The sequence below is a fragment of the Columba livia genome, chromosome 5 (assembly GCF_036013475.1).
Source record: "Columba livia isolate bColLiv1 breed racing homer chromosome 5, bColLiv1.pat.W.v2, whole genome shotgun sequence".
NCBI lineage: Eukaryota > Metazoa > Chordata > Aves > Columbiformes > Columbidae > Columba > Columba livia.
In genome coordinates, this window is record NC_088606.1 from 38,675,422 (window position 1) to 38,688,801 (window position 13,380).

Below are 13,380 nucleotides of genomic sequence, written 5' to 3' on the forward strand. Positions count from 1 at the left end.
CTTTAATCATGCGATACAACACTTAAATAGGAGTGCAAGATAGATGTAAGGCCTGTCCTCGGCTCCTTCCCTTGCTTCAGAGCTGCACAAAGTCGCCCAGACGCAGTGGAGGCGACGGGATGGGGGGGCTGAAGGGCTGGACTTTCCCCATGTCACCGGCAAACGGCGACAGGCTCAAGACCGGGGCGAGCGCGGTTTCCCCGGCGCCGGGCATGGGTCGTGTGCCCGGGCTGCCCGCAGCGGGCGCTGCTGCAGCGGGGCCGGAGCCGGAGCCGGCCCCGCCCGGGCCGCCGCCCCCGCCCGCCCGGCGCGGGCTCGGCGGAGGGTCGGGCGGCAGCAGCGCGGGGCGGCCGGGGCGGGGGTGGGGGGAGCGGTGTGGTGTGCCCGCGGCGCTCCCGCGGCAGCGTCGCCTGCGCCGCCGTCCCCGCCGCAGCCTGAGGGGCGCTGAGGAGAGCAAGAGATTTTGGAAGAGGCGCGGGGAAGAGCTCCGGTGAAAGCGCCGGCCCCGCCCGCAGGCTCACGCCATGGTGCGGGCTCCCCACCGTCCCTGAGGAGAGGCCAGGCGTGGGGCGGCAGGGGACGGCGGCAGCGCGGTTGTTAAGGTAATGGGAGTGGGCTGCACGCAAGGTTGGGGCAGGGGCTGCGCCCGACGCTGTTATTTCCCTTTTTATCTGCATTTGTTTGGCGGAGTGGTTGCTGCTCAGCTCTGCGCTCACAGCGTGTCCCGGTCCCGCCGCGGACAGCGGAGCCCTAAGCCCCGGCCCGGGGGGAGGCGGCTGCCCGGGCGGCCCCGAGAGGGGAGTTTTCTCTGAGTTGGTAGTAACGGACAGGTGCAGTGGGGTGCGTGTGTCACGTATGTGTGTATATGTCTGTGTATACACTGGTCCGCGCCGCTGAGCAGGCGGGGGCGGCTGTACTCCTTCCCCGGGCCGTGCGGTCTCCCCCCAAGCGCACCGCGGCTGCGGCTCGTCCTCCCGCGGGGACCCCGGGGAAGGGGGCCCGGCCTCAGGTCACGGCCCAGGGAGCTGGAGGCGCCCGGGCCCTGTCCCGGCGGTGTGGGGGTGCCCTCTCCTCTTGGGGCTCGGCGCGAGTTCAGGGGACGCAGTGTCCCAGCAGGTACAGGGGCTGTGCCCGGGGAGCCGGCGCTTGGTGGGGACACAGGGCAAGTTGTGACCTGGAAGTGCAGAGCTCTTCGGGGGGAGGCCTCGGGGAAGGAGAAGGGGGAGCAAGAGCTGGGGTACAGCTTGAAAGGGGAACTGATGCCCTGTGGGAAAACTTGGAAACTGTTTCATTTCGGTAGTGTATGGTAATAATACACCTTCCTCCGCCGACAATGTGCGTTTGCATGAAGGCAGATCGGTGCGAGAGAGTAAAGCTGCCAGGCACTCTGCTCCCGGAGCCTTAATCTCCTGTGACACTAAAAGCATCTCCTTAGTCGCTAGCTGCGACGGCGTAAATAGAGGAGTAGGTTGTGGGGCCTGCGAAGGAGCTTCAAGTATTTTTTTCCGAGGGAGATGCAGATTTTATATAGCTAGCGGCACGCTGCCGCTTGTGGGGCGCAGACATAACAGCAGCCGGGACTGCCGCTCCCAGGAGCTGCCGGCGCCCGCGGGTTTGTCCCGCCCGCACCGGCTCTGCTCCCGCTGCCGCACGCCGACCTCGCCGGGTTGCCTGCGTGAGTCGGGGCTTCTCTGAGCCGCCCTGCAAGGGGCTTGGCTGAGCGGCATCCCTAGTGTAGCCTGCGTGCTACAGAGCAGCGTGGCGCTTCCCAAAGCTTCCCTGAAATTAAAGATTATGGGTATGCATAATTCCTCTTGATTGTTTTTTGTTTGTTGACTGCCAGGGCGTAAGGATCAGAAAGCAGGAAAACCTGGCTTTGATAAATAAAGCAAGACTGTAAAACTCACCTTTGTGCTGGTGCGTTGTGCTGTATATTGGTGGCTTCCCACCCCAAAGCAAGCTACGTTTCGTTTGTGTGTTTCTGTGGGAAGTGCTTTGAGAGCTGCGAGTGTGAAAAGTGCTTGGTAAAGGTATTGTGTTATTTGTAATTGCTTGCTGAAGAACGTAGAGAAAGAGGTTAACTATTGTTCAAAGCTTTGGGGATTTAAGGCATTTGATATAATTTCGAATATTCTCCAAGGTCGATTTGAGTTTATTTTGAAGTGGAAGGTTGTGTATTTTTTTCTCTTCCCTGAATACTAGATTTATCCTAATCTTGCAGCTTGGAAGACCTAGCAACTGCTGTGTGGTTATGATCCATAATACTTTATCACCAGCTGACTGGGAACACTTTCACTATACTTCCTTCTAAATCTGCTTTAAAAAGAGGTCAGATGTTCAAGAGCAGTTATTGACTTGGGGACACATGATTACAAACACAGAATAATAGTGCTCATTGCTTGAAAGGGTGTGTTAAATGCTGAAGAAACTGTTTAGATTCAGACAATATTGACATTATTTTTAGATGAGCTGACTAATAGAATAATTAATGGGGAATGTTGTAGTTTCTTTCCTAACTGGTTACAAGTGTGGTGGAGTTTAGATAGCCCTTATTTTTTTCCTTTTTGAACTGTAGTAGTGATCAGAAGGAAAAATAGTTATTTGCTACACATCTTATACTGAGGATTATAATCATAAAAGTATTTGAAGATTGCTGTTCACCTACCTGACTGATTTTTCTGGTTTCTTCTTATTACCCTTCCCTTCTAAGAAGGGGCATAATAAGAAATTGCATCTAGTCATTGTCAACACTGCTTGCCTTAGTTTCTCTCTGATGGTTCCTGTGATGCAGATAGGGCAGATAACTGTTTTAATCAGTGACACCTGAGGAGAAGAGGAAAGGGTGTGTCCTCTTAAGGCAGCAATTACCTTCTTATGAACCCCTTATAAAGTGTTTCATTGTCTAGCATGTAATTCTGGTGCAGCACACAGGTACAGGAGAGCTGAGCAGAGACTACTGTTTGTTCACAGAGTAACTCTGTGCTGGTTAATGTTTCTGAGGCAGCTGGAGGAAAGCTGAGTGTATGGACTTGGAAATGCTAGGATCTGTTGTTGTCCCTTTGAGCAGCCAAGAACAAGAGAAAAGGAGAGGGCAGTCCTGTCCCAGCAGACTGCAGCAAACTAGCAGATGGCAAGGAAATAAAAGAAGCTGTGTATGTGGAGTAGCAGGAAGACAAAATAGCTGCATTGTGTCTTCTTAAAATGGTACGTTAGGATACTGTGTTAGTTTGTGGTGAAACTTTTGAATCTTGCAGTGCCATGGCTCAAGTGCCTTAATGGAAATAAAAGGATGGTGAGCTCCTCTTCCTATGCTCAATGTTACGAGACTGCAATGTTTCCCTTATAATTGGTTATTGTGTTCTGTGTGCTCATCACCTGGAGCTTCTGTTGTGTGTCTGCAAGCCCACCTAGGCTCTCAAGAGGGGAGATTGTGTGAATACACAGGTCCACTTCACTGAGCAGCTCTGGACTGTTTTGTGGTACAAATATTGTATCTAGTCATTAGAACTCATGGCTCCTCTTGGGACTCTTCTCAGAGCTTCTTCCCAACTGCATTATTATCTGTGTCGATCCATACCACAGCATTATAATTACAAAGAAATGCTGGGTACAATAAGAATATTACATTGATGATTTGGGTATTTCTTCTTGTCAGTCTTTAACTGCTGTCATCAAGGTGGCATCAGACAGCACTCTGCCATCTGACACGTCAAACGAGATGTGAGATATCGTGGCCCTGTGTTATTACTGAAGGTGTAGTGGTACTTTTAACCCTGAATGCTTGTGGCTCTGTCTGCATTTGAGAGAAAAGCCCACCAGAGCTGTGCTGGCCAAGCACATTTCAGAAATGCTGGGGTGCCTGTTGGTGGTAGTGGACACCACCTTGGGTTTTCAGAAGCATCTGGATGAGTCAGTCACTTGGTTCCTGTGGAGCTACACATTTGACTTCCTCAGGCTACAAAATTTCCTCTTTCCATCTTTGAACTCTTACTTATAGCTGAACATCTGTCTTCATATTCTGAACTAAATTATGTTCCTAAATCTCTAACTCTTTTTAATTTTTTTTTTTCCTGCAAATTTCTGCTTCCATTCTTTATCTCTTAACTTTCTGTGTAGCAACTGTCAAAGCATTACTTGTGTGGTGGTGGATTTATTGGGGTTTAGAGGCGGCTAGTGTACGTGCAGTCTTAAGTATTTTGGAAAATTTGGCCTATCTTCATAGCCTTGAAAAGGTAATAACAGATGTATTATGAAAGTTCTAAACTGTGTTTGATTACAATTTTCCTGTAGTGATATAGTGGCTTTTAAATTTTTTGAAGGGTGATATTAATATTAGTAAATCCACAGCATTTTCTTAATCTATATACATTTTACAATGAAAAGACACTTCCATTATTTCAGTTACTGTTTCCAGCTGGAGTAACAACTTATTGTGGTGACTGGGGAATGAGCTAATTTCTGCTGCTGTGCTCTATCTATGAAGAAGAGCAAGAAAGAGGAGCTAATTTGTATTTTCTTAATTGGTTGTCAAGCCCTAGAAAGATTGTGGAGTCAAGAGAGATTGCTGCTGCCCACTTGTGTTGCATCAGATCTCATACTATTTTTTAACATCTCTGTAGCTGGTAGCAAAGAATGTGGAGAGACAGAGGGGTAGATTAAAATTTCAGTGAGCAATAAGGTTCTGACATTTTGACATTCCAGGAGCTCTGTGCATGGTCATGATGGAAACAGCTATCTGTTCCTAGACTGAGCATCCACAGAGTATGGCACAGGTGCTGCATTTACCTCTGTGGGGGTGGTGGAGACCATGAGGTAGTTAGGCAGCAGAGAGGAATGAGTGCTGTATTTTTTCCTGGAATCTTCAGTTACATTTTACAAACATCATCCCAGTGGAAAGGGACGATATTTCATGTTTTTCACTGTGCGTATGGAGCCTGGCATCAGAGGTGAAAGATTCACAGGCTAATTAAAAGCTCTTCAGATTGATTACTACAGACCTACTATGCTATGGGGATGTGTATTGAGCAAAGGATAACTAATGGTTTAAAAGTCAGGACTTATATTTTTAATTTATTGCTCTGTCATCCATTATGTGAATGTGGGAAGTCACTTAATTTCACTGTGATTTAGTTTATCATTTTGTGGAAGAAAATATTTGCCTTTGTCTCAGATGAGCGACTAGTTTTAGATTATGCCTTCATTAGTGTAGATTGGCTTAGACATGTATTAGTTCAATTAAAGGAAATGTCTTTATATGAATATTATAGTATAGCAGCAGTGGTAGTAAAGTATATGAGTATTTATAATGTACGTAGCATATATTTGTATTTATAGTAGTCCAGTTATGGCATGGTGAAGTTCAGGGTAGATGAACCACTGCAGTGGGATTTGTAGACTCTGCTGAACTGTGTGGGTGTGTGAACTTGAGCTAGCCAATTTGGGAGTGGCTTAGATTGTTTTTTACATGGCAGTTACTGAAGTGATTAGGATGTAATTTGCATTTGATGAGGCTGTGTGTTGTTGTGATAAACAGCAGGACAGTGAAATCATAGTATTAATATATTGCATCATGTCCTTGAAGTACGTGGCTTGCAACCAGTTGTGCTCCTTTGCACCAGGATATTGCATGGTGCCACATCTTCAATAGCAGCTGTGCTTTTGGTTAGTATATTTCTCATTATATTTGATTGCAGGGTACTTGCAGTTTTCCATTCTCTTGAGAATGAACAACCAGCAAGGACTCTCAGCACCTTGGGATGTTTTAAATGAGATTCTGCAGTCACTGATCAATGGTGAATTGGTTGTTATATCAACTTGCATTAGACGATTTGAGCTTTATTTTGGCAAGCTCTGTTTGGAACAAGGAGTTTAGGTGGAGTAATTCTGAATTTGGAATCTAACAGATACTGAGGCCTGTATTTTTTAAATGTTAATGTTTTGATTTTCTTGTCAGCCTCTAATAGAGTATCAATTAGTTTGTGCTTCTTCTGATTCCGTTTTCTCTTTGAATCAACTTTATTCAGTTGTTTTCAACTTATTCGATACAGTGTAAAATAGAAATGCAGTCCCAGAAGTAGCTTTCTGTAGTTGCAGTTAGTATTTTCTATGGTGCATAAAGTACAAGGTACTTTCAGAGATGATGTATTTGATGGACCAACTTCACAGACAGGCTGCTCTTAGCACAGCTTAACTGATCCAAGGAACATGATTTTTTGAAGAAGATTTTTATTGGAGAAGGGATTAGAATTCTGCCCTCAAGCTCTCTATTTTCGGTGCAGTTACTCATTTTCCACAGGGAATGATTCTGGCCAGTAAGTTGGCATTGTTGCAAACCAACAAAATACAGCTTCAGCTCTCTTGTTAGCAACTGCTCCTTGCAGATTGATAGCCCTTTAGAAATACTGCAGTAGTTTGGGATCACCAATTCAGATGAAGTTCGAAGTTGGGCTATATCTCTCTCTTTGCATTTCTAAATTTGTATAGTGCTGTCACTTGTTTCAATTAACTATTCAGCATATATTTGCTGTTACATTCTCTGTAGCTATCCTTGGTATTAACATGTTGGCTCAGAGCATATCCAAGAGCCCTTGCTCTCACAGCAGTATTATCGGAAGGTAGATTGATTACGAGTGGAGACTACATTTTGTTCTGAATTCTTTGGAAGAAGGGTAAATGTATTGGAAGCAGTTTCTTCCTGGTTATAACATTACGCTGGTCCATTAAAAGTAAATTTGGCATGCAAGTGCCCATTTTAACAATTGATTTCATAAAGGGAAAAATTTGCCTTGTTAATAAGCAATTCATGTGTCAATACTTGCTACTACCCTTCCCCATTTGTTTTTTTCTTTTGGTTGCCTTGCTGTCCTTGTTTATCATCTGTGAGTAATAGATCAAAATCTCTGAAAGTGGGAAGTGTCTTCCTTTTAAATGACCAATACTTTCAGCACACCTTGGGTGGACAGACCAGAAAACAGGTAGTGCATATTTCTCTCTCTAGAAAAAAAAAAGCTTCTAATTAGGCATCAGGGAACTCAGGACCTAGTCAGTGTCACGTGACAAGAAATGTACTTTATCTTGGCTTCCATCCCTAGATTTCCTGGATGTAACATCCAGTTGCAGGCAGTATTTTCAGCATTCTAAAATAGCTACAAATATCTGCAGATGTAGAAATATGTAGAATCACAATGGGGTGTGGCTTCTTGAGGAAAGTAACCAACTTCCATTGTTTCTCAAGAAGCAGTCTGATCATCTGCCAGGTGACTGAGGCAGGTCACCTGTGACAAAGACAACTGGAACAACCGGAATTCTCCATCTTTAGTGTCTGCTGTTATGTAGCTTTGTGACTGAGTGAGTATTACCACAGATGGAGAGAAAATTGCTCAAGACCATGGAGAAAGCCCTTTTTTGGAGGTGGTACAAGGCCTTGGTGATCCCTGGTTAGCAATGTTCTGCTCAGACTGCCATGCCATGAATATTTGCACATTTTATTAAAGGACATATATAATTAGGAACAGCAAGTGATTGGAGAGGAGTACCTGCAGAAATCAGCTGCTCACATTAGACTACACAGTGGGCTGAGTTTAAACTTGTAGACTGTGTCTACTTGCAGGAAGCCACGTGGCTTGGATTGCCACATGTCTGAGAGCTAGTTCCGTCTGAAAGATGGCTATGTCCATAGTGCATATACTTGGCTAGAGGAGCCTCTTCTAGCCTTCAGATGGTATCTCTGTGACCTGAAGATACAGTGACCATTATGTGTGGTTGGTGCTTTTTTTTTTTTCCCAATTACAGTGTTTAAAAATGTGAAATTGTCCTGCAGCCCATCAAAAGGATGAAGTTATGCATGGTGTGACTTGGGACACTTTGGGAGGCTGTACGGGGTTACAGAACCTAGTGGGGAACTGCTGGAGGAATGGCAAAGTAGAAGAGAAGGCAAACCCTGTGTAAGGTCATCCATACTGACTCCTGGGCGCAAGTGGTGATGGGGGAGAACTGTGTTCTCAGGCCTATGCCCACATACTGGTTTGGAGCTTTAGAAGAGTGAACCTGGGAGCAAACTAGCAATTAATCAGTGTGGGCGATCAGGAGCATAGAGTCTCCTCCCTGACCTACTACTGTATGGAAATGTAGTCATACCTGTAGGAAGTTTTTCACAGAAAGCAGTAACACGTATGAAAGGGGACTGCACCTTTAGGAAATATCTGTAAGAGTTGTAGAAATTGGAAATCTAATCTTCATCAGGATCCCAGTTTCTTTGAAGAGAGGGAAAAGGGAGTGTCCTGAAACTGGGTCTGTCCTTTCCACTCTGTCAGGGTGAGGCAGTAGTCTGTGCTGTTTCCATGCCTAGATGTGCACCTGTCGTCTGTCCTGCTGGTTACAGATTGAGAGAAGTGTTGGGCTGCAGTAATTCAGCATGGGGCTCCCTGTGAGCTGGTACCTCAGAAAGAGGAGGAATGAGGTCCTTTAGAATCCATGAATTCTCTCAGTATAAACAAAACTGCTTTCTCACAAACAAAGAAGAATTAGTTTGGCAAAAGTTCGAACATTAAGTGCAGTTGCTTGGAAGTGTTTATACGTTGTTCCTTAAAAAAAGGCAACAGACTGAGTATTGTTGATAGTACTGCAGTGCTAGGCACTTGCAAGGAGGGGCAGAAGGCCTGGGATTATCTTCCACTGAGAAAGTGTTTGAAAAATAACTTCAGTAACAATTTGATGTCCACAAGAGTCATTGGAAGGATTTTTAGATGCTTTGGGAGCTGTATCTCACTGATGGAAAGCAGACTCCATTTGCTGCTCCTCCACACAGGGAAGCAGGGCCGTGGGATCCAGTGGCATGAGACCCTTCAGTCTGTCTCTGGTAACTGGGGTGTGGCTCCTTAAGTGGGAATGCCCAGCCCCTATTTCACTAGCCTTTATGTCCTTCTGTCTGGTTGAGGAGAGGAACATGTTTTTGTACAGTCTTGTTCTGCTGAGCACGGTGGCCAGCAGTGCCATGTGTAGTAGCAACATTTCCCCCTCCCCACCAGTAAGGGTGCTGGAGGAGATGGTGGAGTTTTGATTTCTACTCTAGTCTTCCTGACTGGTGCCTGATTCAGGTGGATGTTGTATCAGTTCCTCTTTGGGAAGTTATTTCACTAGTCATACAGGTTTACTTCTGAAGGAGGAGCAGAGGTGAATTGTCCAATGCTCTGACTGAGCAACACCAGTTATAAGCAGAGTATAGCCCAGGTTGGACCTGGGGATCCTCTAGTACACTGTTTGCTGTCCTCTAGTATACACACCTTACTTGGCATGCCTAGGTCCTTGTTTCATGAAGTAATGTTAACCAGGAGAGAAATGTGAATGTAAGTTTCTTTCTTCCCAGTGCAATTCTACAATTCTAGAGAGACTTCTCTAATGGATATGAAAGATCAACTTTATATTAGTGGAGACTAATTGAATTCAGAGTAACTGATTTTTGTGTGTGTGTGGTTTTTTTTTTTCCTTTTTTTTTTTTTTTGTTTTGTTTCTCTCCCCTCCCACTCCTGTCACCATAATAACATGATTTATTTGGTCTAAATATTCTAGCAAACTGGGCAGTGATTTTTCCTATTAGGTAATTACCAGTTCAGCAAGGCATGTGGTTGTATGATTTCTCAGGCATGTGAAAAGTCATGTAGTTTAGATGTATTTCACTAGTTAGAAAAAGAATTAACTAGATATGAATATGAATGACATGAAATCATATTGTACTCTGATTGCATGCTGAAGCTCTAAATCTCTCATGATTTGACATTAGCACTACATGTCAGTTATAAGCTGCACTTGAAATAGACTAATTGCATATTATAGCATAAAGGTGATTTCCACTGATTGTCACCCAAAATTGTATTTCAGCTGTGTGGCACTGGTAGATATCTACATGGGGATTCATGTAGTAGATTCTGTTTTCTGAGATAAATTTTTTGCATAATATAACAAACGATGTCATTTTTATTTCAGAAGTGCAAGAAATGTTTTGCATTGTGACATTTTCCTTATGAATTTGATAACTTGCTAAAATGCAGGATAAGAGTTCAAATATGACCCTTGTATTTGGTTGTTAAATCCAGGTAGTATTTAAAAAAAAAAAAAGTTTGTTTTGCAGAATTTCTTCTTTGTCTTTCTTCTTTCTTTCTCCATTAATTATAAACCCCTGAGTTTATAAGGACTTCTGTGTGGGGTAACTTCTATGAAACACTTGGGTTTCTGTGCCTATAAGAGTTTTTTTGCATAGGTTTTATTTACAATAGTATTTTCTTACAGTAATCAAAGTATTTGTGAACATTAATGGCAATATTTTCATTTGCTGCTTACCTGTTTTCATTGAATTTCCATATACACAGAGATTAAATACTGACAGTTTTTATGCATGAAAAGGTAAAGGTTGTTGTCTTTTGAAATTTCGTTAGTAAACTTCAGCATCAGAAATGCTAGAGAGGTGAGCTGTGGAAAAGAATGGTTTCCCTGCTTTTCAGAGCATTGTTTTAATTGGTTATTCCTGTTTAAAGGAGTCCACTGATCCTTTTGTAACATATGTGAGCCATATATCTTTGCAGCTTCTGTTTTTTCAGGAGAGTTTGAGGAGCCCAATCAGATAAGACAGAGGTAGAACTTTTACGGTGTTTCAGTGCCTTTTGCTGGCAGCTGCCTATCTAGTCCAGTGTGCTTGTGTTTCTCAGAAGAAAAGCAGAACTGTTCTATAATAAATAATAAAATATAAAAAGGGAAAAAAAATGGTAAGAGGTAAATGTACCCTCTCTTTTTAGCATATTTTTGGGAGTATTTTTTAAAAGCTTAATAGACCATCTTATCCATAAACAAGAAACTGAAGACTGCTGATTTGCTCCTTGTATATGGCAGAGTGAGAGAACAGCTAGCACAAATGGTTTTCAATTTTTACCACTTTTGCTGCTGAGTACTCTGGATGACTGCAAGCATGGCTATTGTCAGAAAACAGCTGTGGCAAAACAGCATCTTTTGAACCTAGAAATTGGAATTTAAGGACCATTTATTTTTTGCAGATATGCATTTAGATTTAGATTGCTGGAGTGTGGATGCAGGGTGGTATGAATTAGCCACTGGTAATGTAATAAATGTAGGAGTAAGGAGCTGACGGTACTCTTCACCTGGTAACTGGTGAGGCTTTTGACTAGAGGCTGTGTGTGAATACTTTTTTTTTTTTAAAAAAAAAACGTAAATAAAACGTTTGTTTTCACCCTTCTCATTCCTTTGTAGATGAAATGTTTCTATAAGACCAAGCTGGATTATCTTCTGGCTGATGTATTGCAAATGTGCTTAGAGAAAAGTTCAGAGGCAGATTCTGTTTTTACCATGTGTAGTGATGTAGGGTTGACTTCCTGCTTGCATCTTGAGGAGACTGGGCTGGCAGTGAGGAAAAAAAGTGTGCAGAAAGAATAGGTGTTGATGGGATCCCTTGAAAAATTAGTCTTGTGATTCTTTCATGCCAGGCTACAGTTTTTTGTTGCTTTGTTTTTTAACAGAGAACTGTGCAAGTCAGATGGGCACTTCTACATACCATTATGTTAATTAGAGGGTTGCAAATACAACATATTAACATAATTTTAGGGTAAAAAATCCTGTACTTTGACCATGAGCAGTTTCATTTGTGTTTGCAGCAGGTAGCCTGCATCACTGGAGCTCCGGCCTCTCTACCCTCCTCCCTGGTGGCCTGTCCCCAGGCAGAGATCATAGAGTGTTAGGGATTGGAAGGGACCTCAAAAGATCATCTAGTCCAATCCCCCTGCTGGAGCAGGAACACCTAGATGAGGTTACACAGGAGTGTGTCCATGTGGGTTTTGAATGTCTCCAGAGTAGGAGGTTCCACAACCTCCCTGGGCAGCCTGTTCCAGTGTTCTATTACCCTCACCGTGAAGAAGCTTCTTTTCATATTTAAGTGGAACCTCCTGTGTTCCAGTTTGTACCCATTGCCCCTTGTCCTATCATTGTTTGTCAGCGAGAAGAGCCTGGCTTCATCCTCGTGACACTCACCCTTTACATACTTATAAACATTAATGAGGTCACACCTCAGTCTCCTCTTCTCCAAGCTAAAGAGCCCCAACTGCCTCAGCCTTTCCTCATAAGGGAGGTGCTCCACTCCCTTAATCATCTTTGTTGCCCTGCGCTGGACTCTCTCCAGCAGTTCCGTGTCCTTCTTGAACTGAGGGGCGCAGAACTGGACGCAATATTCCAGATGTGGTCTCACCAGGGCAGAGTAGAGGGGAAGGAGAACCTTTCTCAATCTACTAACCACCCCCCTTCTAATACACCCCAGGATGCCATTGGCCTTCCTGGCCACAAGGGCACAGTGCTGGCTCATGGTCATCCTGCTGTCCACCAGGACCCCCAGGTCCCATTCCCCTACACTGCTCTCTAACAGGTCGTTTCCCAACTTATACTGGAACCTGGGGTTGTTCCTGCCCAGGTGCAAGACTCTACACTTGCACTTGTTATATTTCATTAAATTTTTCCCCGCCCAACTCTCCAGCCCGTCCAGGTCTCACTGGATGGCAGCACAGCCTTCTGGCATGTCAGCCACTCCTCCCAGCTTGGTGTCATCAGCAGACTTGCTGACAGGGTGTTCTAGTCCCTCATCCAAATCGATGATGAATATATTGAATAGTACTGGTCCCAGTACCGACCCATGAGGGACTCCACTAGATACAGGCCTCCAACTAGACTCTGACCCATTGACCACAGCTCTCTGGCTTCTTTTCTTCAGCCAGTTCGCAGTCAACCTCACTACCTGATCATCCAGACCCCATTTCCTCAGTTTAGCAGCAAGGATGCTGTGGGAGGCTGTGTCAAATGCTTTACTGAAATCAAGACAGACCACATCCACTGCTTTGCCATCATCTAGCCACTTGGTTATGTCCTCATAAAAGGCTATGAGGTTAAGCATGACTTTCCCTTGCTGAAGCCATGTTGACTGCCCCTAATACCCTCTTATCCTTGATATGCCTTGAGATGGCACCAAGGATAAGTTGTTCCACCACTTTCCCAGGGATGGAGGTGAGGCTGACTGGTCTATAGTTACCCAGGTCCTCCTTCTTGCCCTTTTTGAAGACTGGAGTGACATTGGCTTTATTCCAGTCCTCATGCACCTCTCCTGTTTCCCATGACTTAGATGATGGAGAGTGGCCTAGCAATGACCTCAGCCAGCTCCCTCAGCATCTGCGGGTGCATCCCATCTGGACCCATGGATTTATGAATGTCCAGACTATTTAATTGCTCCCTAACCCAGTCCTCATCAACCAAGGCAAACTCCTCCATTTTCTTGCCTTCCTCTGGGGCCTCAGGGGTATGGGGCTCCTCAGGAAGGACAGCCTCCGGCAGAGTAGA

The 13,380-nt window shown here is 44.5% G+C and overlaps 1 protein-coding gene across 2 annotated transcripts in view; it reads left to right on the forward strand.

Moving 5' to 3' along the window:
• Positions 1 to 288: 288 nt before the first annotated feature.
• The window catches only part of RGS6 (regulator of G protein signaling 6), a 287,036-nt gene continuing 273,944 nt past the window's right edge, over positions 289 to 13,380 (forward strand). Inside the window, exon 1 of one of the 2 annotated variants that reach the window (XM_065064488.1) lies at positions 289 to 602. The gene's annotated coding sequence lies outside the window, so the exon portion shown is untranslated. The remainder of the gene's footprint in view (positions 603 to 13,380) is intronic. The other variant, XM_065064489.1, reaches the window with a different exon arrangement.